The sequence below is a fragment of the Haliotis cracherodii genome, unplaced genomic scaffold (genome assembly GCF_022045235.1).
Source record: "Haliotis cracherodii isolate W230 unplaced genomic scaffold, xgHalCrac1.p SCAF_6, whole genome shotgun sequence".
Classification (NCBI taxonomy): Eukaryota; Metazoa; Mollusca; class Gastropoda; order Lepetellida; family Haliotidae; genus Haliotis; species Haliotis cracherodii.
Genome location: NW_027266319.1, coordinates 51,210,990 through 51,224,133, shown reverse-complemented (window position 1 = coordinate 51,224,133; position 13,144 = coordinate 51,210,990). Strand labels below are relative to the sequence as shown.

Genomic DNA, 13,144 nt, shown 5'->3' with positions numbered 1-13,144 from the left:
CTACCGTCTGCAAGGACAGCTAAATAAACTTGAAGGCAATATTTGTTTTACGCATTTTTGAACACTGATTGGTTAACTGTGATCTATAAAGATTTTGACAAAGGGTGCATGTTAATTTTTTCTTCAGCCTAGACAAACAGACAAAAAGAACGGCAGAGCTCATCGGATGTCGTCATTTCGAAATACCCCAGATGGTTCTAGTTTGATAATAAAAAAAAGTATCCAGGCAGTGAAAGCAATTTCGGATGGCGTCGATAATATGATTACTACTCCCTTGTTGTCATCCACGTTTTCTGGTATAACCCTCCTCTTGTGTATTTGTTGTCATTCACTTGATGCTCAGTTAATGAATTTATTACAGGTACAATTAGTGGTAGCACCACTTAGATTACCTGACAAAGGTTCCCATTTGGCATTTATTGTATCTGGGGTAATTATTCAATCTAAATCCAGGTTTGTAGTGAGGTGAAATGTGTGTTTAGTAATATACACGTGGCAGCCCAGCAAGAGATGAATGATCAGTTGATTTACTTTTTTTGTAAATCAACGGATCGTTCCTAGTCATCAAAGGATTAACAGAAAATATGTTGATTGATTAATCACTGTTATCATGCACAGTGGATATCTCAAAAGTGAATGTTTACATGTCTAGGTTTACTAAAACAAAGGGAATACACTCATATCATGGCGTGAAGTGCCGATGTAAAAACAACATACTTTTTTCAAAGGGTTAACAGATAATACGTTGATTGATTGCTCATTGTTATCTATCACTCCATGGATTTTTTAGGAAACGTGGACGTTATGAAAATAGTTGTCATGTCGGGCTTTCTCAGCCGAACCTTGAGACTTGACACCTATGTGAAACACCTGAAACAATCTAAGTGATCAGTTGAGAAACGAACACGGGTTATAATATCCCGAAACGATATATATCTTTTAAAATATTTGATTCTTACAGAGACATGTGACATTGAATAAGTTTCTTTGTACAGCTGCAGACGAGTGGGATATTGTTCCTTTGTGTGGATATTCACGGATACATTCCTCGAACAAGGAAGCTGCCTAAAATTGTACACATAAATTTGGTAGGTTGTAATTATGGTATTTGCATTTGGTTTTCCTTCATTTGCTGTAGCATTGAACCGATTCGTTCTTGTTTCTCTACATCTTGGTTGAGAAATTCATCAATGCACGATAGACATTGTTTTCACAAGTCTTTTCCTTTGTAAGCGTGTACCATCAATTTGTGAAATGTAATTCTTTCAGGCAATTTATAAAATGTGTGAGTATTTCAGTCATTTTGACTGAAAAATCTGTCCAGATTGACTAACATTGATTAAGACGATCAAAGGGGCCTAAAATCATCACAACAGATTATTATGTAGGAAAAGTAAATGGTAAAGGTATCCTAGGGACTAGTAGAAATTGGCCAATTTGTAGGGTTTTCCTATATGTTATCATTACAAGGACTAGTGGACAAAAACTGTTAGTTTCTAACCCTGGTTTGTAAAATAACTGAATATTAAGGCGTTTAATAAATTTGAAAATTTTACACATTTTGACAGTAAAAAATAATCACACACTATAAAAAAAGCAATGCTCAGGTAAAATATTTACTTTGTGTTGCAAGTCAAAATAGTGTAAACGAAAATTGCAAAATTATCAAGCAAGTGATTTTTCAAAACTTTGTCACCATTACCGCTGCTACCTACAAAGATACCTACATTTCCTTATTATCTCGAAAACTGTATTTCATTTTGTTGATCAATGTGACCATACGCCCCTATTACTATCAATAAACGTGACTAATGCGCTTACAAATGGCATCAATAACAAAGGCAACAACCAGTCCCAGGGAATTGCTTTAGATCAGTGCCCCTTTAACAATAACACTTTGGTTGCACCAAAATGACTGGAGCAACGAAATAACATCAAGGTGTAATGTTAGATTCATTTTTTTATCTAACAAACTTATCAAACATTTGAACGTCTTGTTTGGAAAAACAGTTTGCAAAGGATGAAGTGTACTCGGTCCCCGCTGTCCGTCAAAGTGTTCTGAGCATAATCTGGTGCTGTCATTTCTTGAATATTTAAAGTTGGAACGGACAAGTTTGCAGCTTTGAATCCAAACCCTTCTCAGTCGTATATCTGCAGGGAATCTGTGCATAGTGATCTTCTGGCCATTCGCAGATTTCTTACAGTATCGCTGTTTCGATGGCATCTGGACGTTTAACGTTCTCAATGGCACGACATGTCCAGGAAGTAGATACCCATTGACCAGCCCATGTGCATCGTGTTTTTTAGAACGGCCGCCAAAGACAGATAACTCACGTTTTGAGAGAGGGCAGTACCATCCCTGCATTGGCTCCAATGGTTGACTATCCTCCTCTGTCCCATCTCGCGGCTACAGATCCGCACGGAAGACATCAGAGAAGACTCTTTCATTTCTTGAAGACACATTCAGACAAGGACATTATAGAAGCCACTGTCGCAGGTTGGCTAAAGTCTACCATTGCAGCAAGTTATTTCTAGGCACAACATTCCACTCCTCGCCTTGAATCCTGCTCTGCCCATGAGATAAGGGCTTTCACAATGATTCTCGCCTACTGGACTTTGCTAGTTGTCAATGGGCTTCACAAAACACTTTCCCCAGCTTTGACTTGTGTAATATCCAGCCAGACTTCAAGGGATTTAATTCCTGGGGCCCATTGTAACGGCGAAAATCTGACATCAGTAGCATCAAAACATATAAGTAGACCTATTGATCATCTTAGCTACTGAGTGTAGGATGGACTAGGAACACCTATTGGTACCAAACTGTAAGCAGAAACCTTGAGATCAGTATTGATCGGAAGCAACATCAGATCCCGAAGTAATAGCAAACTGGAAGTGAAGTTATAATGACGATAAGATAACAGGAAGTAGGAAATAATATAGTGGAGGGAACATCACATTCTGAAGAATAAGGAAGGGATGTCAGAGACGGAAGAACGTATAGACCAGAAATGACGTCAGAACTTGATATTTCAGGGGAAATTATCTCGTAATAGGATTTGAAACTACTAATAAATATGGTTTCAGAAGAGGGTTAGGACTTACTGACAACTATACAAGAATTTCAAGAATTTTCTGGGACAATTTATTTTTTTCTGACAAAATCCGACTTCTGGATTCTGGAAATGATTTAACAGAGGTAGTATTCTCAGAATTGTTTACAATGATAACAATTGTTTTAATGACTATATAAGTAACTCATATAAGTGAAACAAACTGTACTAAGGGTCATTTGTATCTGTGACTGATGCAAACATCTCTCTGATAACATCAATAGCAAGTGTCATGGTCAGTATGACAAATTACAAATATTCATTTGATCTCATCCAAGGAATGGAGGGGAAATCATCATGAAATTCTCTGATAAAAATAAAATAGATGTTGAGCAATTTATCTTTCAAAACATTGAGAGATAAATTGGAAAGAAGTACTTGACAGTATGACAATTGTGTTTCTTTGTGGGCTGAACTTTCTGTTAGCAGGTGACACAGTTATAAAACTATTGCTGTTGTGACCGTATGACAGGCAAAATGAAGTGAACTATTATGATAGCTATCCAGTATGTCAGGTCAGCATTCCTCGATATGAGGAGGTCAAACACACTTTGATGTCCAAAGATAGCTGCTATCACAACTGGAGTCAATCCATTCTGTCCTCTAGTATTGATATTTGAAGGTGAAACAAGATGTTGTACTATAGCCCTGTTACCACCCTGACAGGCAACATGAAGTAAACTATTTCCATCGTTGTTCACCAGTGTCAGGTCAGCTTGCTTTGATACCAGGAGGTCAAACACACTTTGATGTCCTTTGAAAGCTGCTATCATTATTGGTGTACATCCATTCCGTCTTCTTGTATTGATATTTGAAGGTGACACAAGATATTGTACTATAGCCCTGTTACCACCCTGACAGGCAACATAAAGTAAACTATCACCATTGTTGTTCACCAGTGTCAGGTCAGCTTGCTTTGATACCAGGAGGTCAAACACACTTTGATGTCCAGAGATAGCTGCTATCATTATTGGTGTAAATCCATTCTGTCCTCTAGCATTGATATTAGTAGGTGACACAAGATGTTGTACTATAGCCCTGTTACCACCCTGACAGGCAAGATGAAGTAAACTATTTCCATTGTTGTCCACCAGTGTCATGTCAGCTTGCTTTGATACGAGGAGGTCAAACACACTTTGATGTCCTTGGACAGCTGCTATCATTATTGGTGTACATCCATTCTGTCCTCTAGTATTGATATTTGAAGGTGACACAAGATGTTGTACTATAGCCTTGTTACCAACCTCACAGGCAACATGAAGTAAACTATCACCATCGTTGTTCACCAGTGTCAGGTCAGCTTGCTTTGATACCAGGAGGTCAAACACACTTTGATGTCCTTTTAAAGCTGCTATCATTATTGGTGTATATCCATTCCGTCCCCTAGTATTGATATTTGAAGGTGAAACAAGATGTTGTACTATAGCCCTGTTACCACCCTGACAGGCAACATAAAGTAAACTATCACCATTGTTGTTCACCAGTGTCATGTCAGCTTGCTTTGATACTAGGAGGTCAAACACACTTTGATGTCCAGAGATAGCTGCTATCATTATTGGTGTAAATCCTTTCTGTCCTCTAGCATTGATATTTGAAGGTGACACAAGATGTTGTACTATAGCCCTGTTACCACCCTGACAGGCAACATGAAGTAAACTATTTCCATCGTTGTTCACCAGTGTCAGGTCAGCTTGCTTTGATACCAGGAGGTCAAACACACTTTGATGTCCTTTGAAAGCTGCTATCATTATTGGTGTATATCCATTCTGTCCTCTAGTATTGATATTTGAAGGTGACACAAGATGTTGTACTATAGCCCTGTTACCACCCTGACAGGCAAGATGAAGTAAACTATAACCATTGTTGTCCACCAGTGTCATGTCAGCTTGCTTTGATACTAGGAGGTCAAACACACTTTGATGTCCTTGGACAGCTGCTATCATTATTGGCGTACATCCATTCTGTCCTCTAGTATTGATATTTGAAGGTGAAACAAGATGTTGTACTATAGCCCTGTTACCATCCTGACAGGCAGCATGAAGTAAACTATCACCATTGTTGTTCACCAGTGTCAGGTCAGCTTGCTTTGATACCAGGAGGTCAAACACACTTTGATGTCCACAGACAGCTGCTATCATTATTGGTGTATATCCTTTCCGTCCCCTAGTATTGATATTTGAAGGTGAAACAAGATGTTGTACTGTAGCATTGTTACCACCCTCACAGGCAACATGAAGTAAACTATCCCCATTGTTGTTCACCAGTGTCAGGTCAGCTTGCTTTGATACTAGGAGGTCAAACACACTTTGATGTCCACAGACAGCTGCTATCATTATTGGTGTACATCCATTCCGTCTTCTTGTATTGATATTTGAAGGTGACACAAGATATTGTACTATAGCCCTGTTACCACCCTGACAGGCAACATGAAGTAAACTATCCCCATTGTTGTTCACCAGTGTCAGGTCAGCTTGCTTTGATACTAGGAGGTCAAACACACTTTGATGTCCACAGACAGCTGCTATCATTATTGGTGTACATCCATTCCGTCTTCTTGTATTGATATTTGAAGGTGACACAAGATATTGTACTATAGCCCTGTTACCACCCTGACAGGCAACATGAAGTAAACTATCACCATCGTTCTTCACCAGTGTCATGTCAGCTTGCTTTGATATGAGGAGGTCAAACACACTTTGATGTCCTTGGACAGCTGCTATCATTATTGGTGTACATCCATTCTGTCCTCTAGCATTGATATTTGAAGGTGACCCAAGATGTTGTACTATAGCCCTGTTACCACCCTGACAGGCAACATGAAGTAAACTATTTCCATTGTTGTCCACCAGTGTCAGGTCAGCTTGCTTTGATACTAGGAGGTCAAACACACTTTGATGTCCGTGGACAGCTGCTATCATTATTGGTGTACATCCATTCTGTCCTCTAGCATTGATATTTGAAGGTGACCCAAGATGTTGTACTATAGCCCTGTTACCACCCTGACAGGCAACATGAAGTAAACTATTTCCATTGTTGTCCACCAGTGTCAGGTCAGCTTGCTTTGATACTAGGAGGTCAAACACACTTTGATGTCCTTGGACAGCTGCTATCATTATTGGTGTACATCCATTCTGTCCTCTAGTATTGATATTTGAAGGTGACACAAGATGTTGTACTATATATAGCCTTGTTACCACCCTGACAGGCAACATGAAGTAAACTATCCCCATTGTTGTTCACCAGTGTCAGGTCAGCTTGCTTTGATACCAGGAGGTCAAACACACTTTGATGTCCAAAGACAGCTGATATCATTATTGGTGTATATCCATTCCGTCCCCTAGTATTGATATTTGAAGGTGAAACAAGATGTTGTACTATAGCCCTGTTACCACCCTGACAGGCAACATGAAGTAAACTATCACCATTGTTGTTCACCAGTGTCAGGTCAGCTTGCTTTGATACCAGGAGGTCAAACACACATTGATGTCCAAAGAGAGCTGCTATCATTATTGGTGTATATCCATTCCGTCCCCTAGTATTGATATTTGAAGGTGAAACAAGATGTTGTACTATAGCCTTGTTACCACCCTGACAGACAGCATGAAGCAAACTATCACCATTGTTGTCCACCAGTGTCAGGTCAGCTTGCTTTAATACTAGGAGGTCAAACACACTTTGATGTCCTTTTAAAGCTGCTGTCATTATTGGTGTATATCCATTCTGTCCCCTAGTATTGATATTTGAAGGTGACACAAGATATTGTACTATAGCCTTGTTGCCACCGTGACAGGCAACATGAAGTAAACTATCACCATCGTTGTTCACTAGTGTCAGGTCAGCTTGCTTTGATACTAGGAGGTCAAACACACTTTGATGTCCTTTTAAAGCTGCCATCATTAATGGTGTATATCCATTCCGTCCCCTAGTATTGATATTTGAAGGTGACACAAGATATTGTACTATAGCCTTGTTGCCACCGTGACAGGCAACATTAAGTAAACTATTTCCATTGTTGTCCACCAGTGTCATGTCAGCTTGCTTTGATACCAGGAGGTCAAACACACTTTGATGTCCAAAGAAAGCTGTTATCATTATTGGTGTATATCCATTCTGTCCCCTAGCATTGATATTTGAAGTTGACACAAGATGTTGTACTATAGCCCTGTTACCACCCTGACAGGCAACATAAAGTAAACTATCACCATTGTTGTTCACCAGTGTCAGGTCAGCTTGCTTTGATACCAGGAGGTCAAACACACTTTGATGTCCAAAGAAAGCTGCCATCATTATTGGTGTATATCCATTCTGTCCCCTAGCATTGATATTAGAAGGTGACACAAGATGTGGTACTATAGCCCTGTTACCACCCTGACAGGCAAGATGAAGTAAACTATCACCATTGTTGTTCACCAGTGTCAGGTCAGCTTGCTTTGATACCAGGAGGTCAAACACACTTTGATGTCCAAAGACAGCTGTTATCATTATTGGTGTATATCCATTCAGTCCCCTAGTATTGATATTAGAAGGTGACACAAGATGTTGTACTATAGCCCTGTTACCACCCTCACAGGCAAGATGAAGTAAACTATCTCCGCTGTTGGCTACCAGTGTCTGGTCAGCTTGCTTTGATACTAGGAGGTCAAACACACTTTGATGTCCTTTGACAGCTGCTATTATTACTGGTGTACATCCATTCCATCCCCTTGTATTGATATTAGAAGGTGACACAAGATGTTGTACTATGGCCCAGTTACCACCATAACAGGCCATGTGAATTAAGTCATCTTCATTCTTGTCTTTGGTTTTCTTGTTAGACATTGATTGCAATAGCTGATAGCACTCATGAGATCCTGTGAGTGCTGCAATCATGAGTGGAGTCCTCCCTTCACCATCAATAGAGTTGATTACAACTTTCTTCTTTTCATGATCAAAGAGTTTGATGTTGTGTTCTGTCAACACCTTTAGTGTCTTCTTTTGCCCTGTCATGCATGCTAAGTGTATGATGTTTCTTTTGTGTGCATCAGTAGTAAACACATCAGCACCATTTTCTATTAGATAAACAAGTGTTTCAGAACTCCCATTTTCAGCAGCCAGCAAAAGCCATCTGTTCTTGATTAAATCATAGTCTGGATTTTTACTTCTGGATAGAAGCCATTTCAATACTGTCAGGTTGTTGTTGATCACACAACCTTCCATAGCTTCACTGATCTCTGTTCGAGTAAATTCTCCTCCAGTTCTGTTTTCTATTTCTAGGACAAACCTTGGACTTTGTCCCAGAACAGCCCAAGACAAAAAGCATGTCCCTTCATCTCTCTTGTGGAACCAACAGTCATCCATGGATCCATCAGGCTGTAGCTTTTCAAGCAACTGAAGAGCTACCTTTTCGTGTCGGAGGATGGGGTGTGTCACTGATTTTGAAAACCGCCCATTCTTTATTGATTCTGCAAGTCTGGTAGTCAGGATATCATAATACTGGTCTGAGACATATATCACGTGGAGATGATCATCGATTTTGGCTTCCTCTACTGGTTGTGGTTGGACTCGCTCATATATGAAGTTGTCACTGCAGTGAGTCAGCACAAATGTTGGACTGATGTCATACAACGAACAAGCACAAGCATCATATATGGAAGAATGGGCAAATCCGATAGCATCACCACGTGTAAAAAATGTTCCTCTAAGACACTTTGCTTCTTTGTACATTCCTATACGTGATGCTGATGGCATCAACTTTAAAACAGTTCTGACCATGTTGTCCAGTTTCTGGTCCCTGCCGTCTGCTTCCAATTTGGCCAAATTTAACTTGCCATCACACAGTAGCATCAGAACCAGTATGGCGGAGCGATCACTATTTGACTCCAGCATGTTTTTGAGTTCCAGCCTAAGATAAAATAGTGGTTTCTTGAAAAAGTCCTTTGTATTTTGATGAAAGAATAAAAATTCAAAACAAAGTTTACAAATGAGAGGAAATCCAAACATATTTGGATCTATATCCCACAGTTCAAAGTCAGGTATATCTTCACAGTCTTCATCAGAATATTCTGTATGTATTTTCCTGTGGTGCTCAAATATAGCCTTCTACTCTGCATGAGAATATCTGTGTTTCTCTTGAGTTGTTAAATCCACCAGTGTTGGTCCCTTGAACAGGGAGAATCCTTCATACTGCAACTTAGCAAGTCCATCGTGGAAGTTGTATGTCTTGGATGTGAAGACAACACGAATATCCTTTGTTGGCTTTTGTTTTGAGTCAGGACCTCTACCTCTAACTTGCTGTTTTTGTAGCCTTTTGCAGTGTTTTAAGTGTTGATCAAGCTTATTGAGGAATGTTTTCAGCTGTGAAACATCTGTAGATAGTCCAACAGTACCAAACATATCATCAATGATAAGAAATACTCTAGGTGATGAACTCAAGAGGCTGTCCAAGTCAAACTTTTCAATTCTGTCCACAAATGCAAGCTTGTACCCCCTTTGTCTATACTGTGAACCCAGCACAAGAGCTGCTGTAGTTTTGCCTTCTCCTGAAGCACCACAGATGGTGACATGTCCAAAATCCTTCAGTTTTTGTTTTACAGTCCTGAAGCTCTCCGTTTCAACAAAGATTTCTTTAGCATTATGTATTTGAAGGTCAAGGGTAGCTACAAACAAAAACAGTCATCATTACATGATTTATTTGTGACATGATGTTAACAATGCTTAAGGTCTGATGTTTTGAAACATATTTCCAGTGTATTTGCTCTGTAAATTTCTTTTTGGAAATTGCCACACTGAGGAAGCTGAACTAGGCATGTATGTTCCTTCTTATGATTACATCATATTTTGTTCACCTTTAGAACCAGTTTTTGTTCCTCAGTCATTTATTTTGACTGTGAAGAATTTTTTTTATATCAAGGCTGACAGAAACTTTTGCTAAATGGCCATATGCATGTCCAGCACTTGTGGTTTCTTTAAACCTGCTGAAGGGCAGTCGGGTAGCCTAGTGGTTAAAGCATTGGCTCGTCATGCCGAAGACCCGGGTTTGATTTCCAACATGGGTACAATGTGTGAAGCCCATTTCTGGTGTCACCCACCCTGATATTGCTGGAATATTGCTAAAAGCGGCATAAAACCATACTCACTCACTTGAACCTGCTGAGGTGTTGACATGGCTTATGTTACTTAGGCGTAACAAAATAAAAGAATTGGTTCTCCGGCAATGGCTTTTGTAAATATAGTAACTGAATGCTATTTCGGGGTTATTTTACAAGACAAATACACATGTAGTCTTAATCTGTGCATATAAAACATTGTCCGGCATGCAGTTCACAAATACCATTGAATTTGTATTGCCACCATGGCCATAACATGAGATGCACAGTAAAGCAGTGCGCATGTAAAGGGAAGTAACTGCACGCTATATTGGAATGCATTGTTTTGAAGAATTGTAGCATTTCACTGCCAGGGTCGTGTGTTGGAAATGCGGAATATTTAAGGATTTTTTTCTTTTTAAAATGGAAATAAAAACTAAATGTGATGGGGACTTCGTGAATATACAGCAGTGCCTGAGAAACAAGACTATTTTCTGTTGAGCCTTACCTTCACCAACTGTTCCTGCAGCAGTCGGTCCAGTGAATATGTTCTGCGTCTTGACGAGAGTGACGGCTCTCGGGACATCACCTGTCAACCACATTTCAATGACAATAGCTTTACACTGATTAATATTTAACAAATTATCTACAAATAATAACAAGGCAAAAACCTGTGTAGCACACATTCTACAGGAGACATTATGTGTGTAAAAGATGTTGCCTTAACATACCAAGTGTTCAATTATCATGTTTTGTATGGTGTTCAAATCACAACTTCACTACCCCAGCGGGGATTCCTGGTTAGAATTGGTCCCAGCAACCTATGCTGGTCAAAATGGATTAAATGGTCAAGCTCGGGACTTGGTTGACAGCTAGTCATTGTACCTCAACAACGTGGATTGTTAATCATGTATTATTGATGTATAGCTTGTTGCTGCTGATTTATGGGTAGTAAGCCCCTGTGGTTATGTCTTTGTAAGCCTTGTTAAGCATGGACATTAAAAACACAGCAGTACTAAGATTATGATGATGATGATGTAAATTTGTAGTAACATTATTTTACTGAATGCTTTGTTTTTCTTTCAACACAACATCACTAAGTCTAAGAAAATCTTTTGTCCAATTTTTAAGTCCTTCAAAGTGACGTGCATTTTGGAATAAAATGGATGAAATGTTGTCTCCTGTCAAATAAATACAAACACTACATGATTACTTTTCAAACAGTGGCTAGGCTTTGGTTGTAGTTTGATTCATAAATCAATTGTGAATGGAACAGAGCAAGACATTCTGTCTTATTATATTGTTGGATTCAGGTGTTTGGGTCATGTTATAAACTTATAGTTATTGACTGAACTAGGTCGCGAAACTAGGTTACTTGTACTTTGTCAGATGAAAGGGTAAACGTACCTGAGTCTGCGTTCAGCGGAATACCTTCCGAGGGGATGAGCTCCATCGTCTCCTCTTCAAGGTCATCCTCCTCCTGTATCAAGGACACACTTGTGAGATCATGTGAACTGGCCATCTCAGCTTTAGTTCTTCAAACAACTATGTCATGCAGGGATGAAGTTGACACTTTCATGTCCATCTGAACAAACAAGCAGATTTCCATGTAACATAAATATGCAACTGCATCACTTGTATTAAAAGAAGATATGTATTTCTTACGAATCCTCTACATCTATTAAATCATTGTGATAAATCCTGTAATTTGGCTGCATTCACACTAAAACTAAACTTTCAGAATTTTAACAGAAGTCCTCTTTACAGTCAAGTATACATAATTAGTTTTTCCGTAATAGCACAAACAGATAACAGCTTTTCTGTGAGCAAAGGCAGGAAAATCCTCACTTCTTTCCCATGTGTGCTGGAATCAACATTACTATTTAGCTGCTCTAGCACATGGTTATGTAGTCACACTAATTCTATTTAAGTAGTTTATTATAACTATTTACTACAATTAGAAATCGTTGATTTGGCTGTTTATTGGTGCTTGTATTATGTGAGTATTACGTTGGTGTTTGTTGTGAGTCTCTATGGTGTTGTCTGCTTCTCCATCTACGTGTGAGAAGTGTGGCGCTTCATGGTGTCTGTAGACCCTCGTGTTTCTTGTTGGAAGTGCAAAGATGTTAACTGCACAGAGAAAAACTGTTGCAAGCTTTGGACTTCCTACTCTAAGAAGAACTTTACCACCTCCCCAGTCTTTGGTCCCCTCATGAGCCAATGGAGTCACCTAAACTCAGACATGAACAGACAGGATTTGTTGACAGCCCCTCAACAGTACCTATCTTCAATACTTTGTTGTCGCGTGACCATCTTGCACAACCAAAGTCATCTGTCATGCAAATGACAATCTTCTCCATGCCAAAATGGATGATAAGTTGCGGTTGCTGTCCATTGAGCGGTCACCAATATGACACATGGATTTCTGTTTTCTCAACTACCATCCATCAACAAAGACTTTTACAGTTTCATCAGATCAACTTCGACTAGGATGAGTGTTCCTATGACAAAGTTCAAGGACTTGGAATCAGTCATTCACCTTATACTGGAGATGGGCGCCTATACTACTTGGCCAAAGCGGGGTCTATCATGTCCTACACCAATGCATAACCCCCAAGAGTCATACATGGGTCTCTCGGCAGATACACCACTTGTATGACATTTGACCAAGTTGGTTTTGCCTACTCCACCTTGGGGTGCGTCCTTAGGAGGCACATCATTGCCATAAATCCTGTATATTAGCTGCTATCAAACTAAAACTAAACTTTCAGAATTTCAACAGAAGTCCTCTTCACTGTCAAGTATACATAACTAGTTGAACCTGTAATAGCACTTTGGACTAACTCTTCTATGGGCAAAGGTGTGAAAACCTCGCTTCTTTCCTGTGTGTGATCAAAGTAAACATCTCCGTTGCAGCAGCTCCAACTCTAGCTAATCTGGTATGTGGGATATGAATTTAGGCAACTGGTT

The 13,144-nt window shown here is 39.5% G+C and overlaps 1 pseudogene; it reads right to left on the bottom strand.

The window, feature by feature from the left end:
* Positions 1-2,751: 2,751 nt before the first annotated feature.
* On the bottom strand, positions 2,752-11,739 carry LOC139444979 (ankyrin repeat and KH domain-containing protein 1-like; annotated as a pseudogene).
* Positions 11,740-13,144: the final 1,405 nt, after the last annotated feature.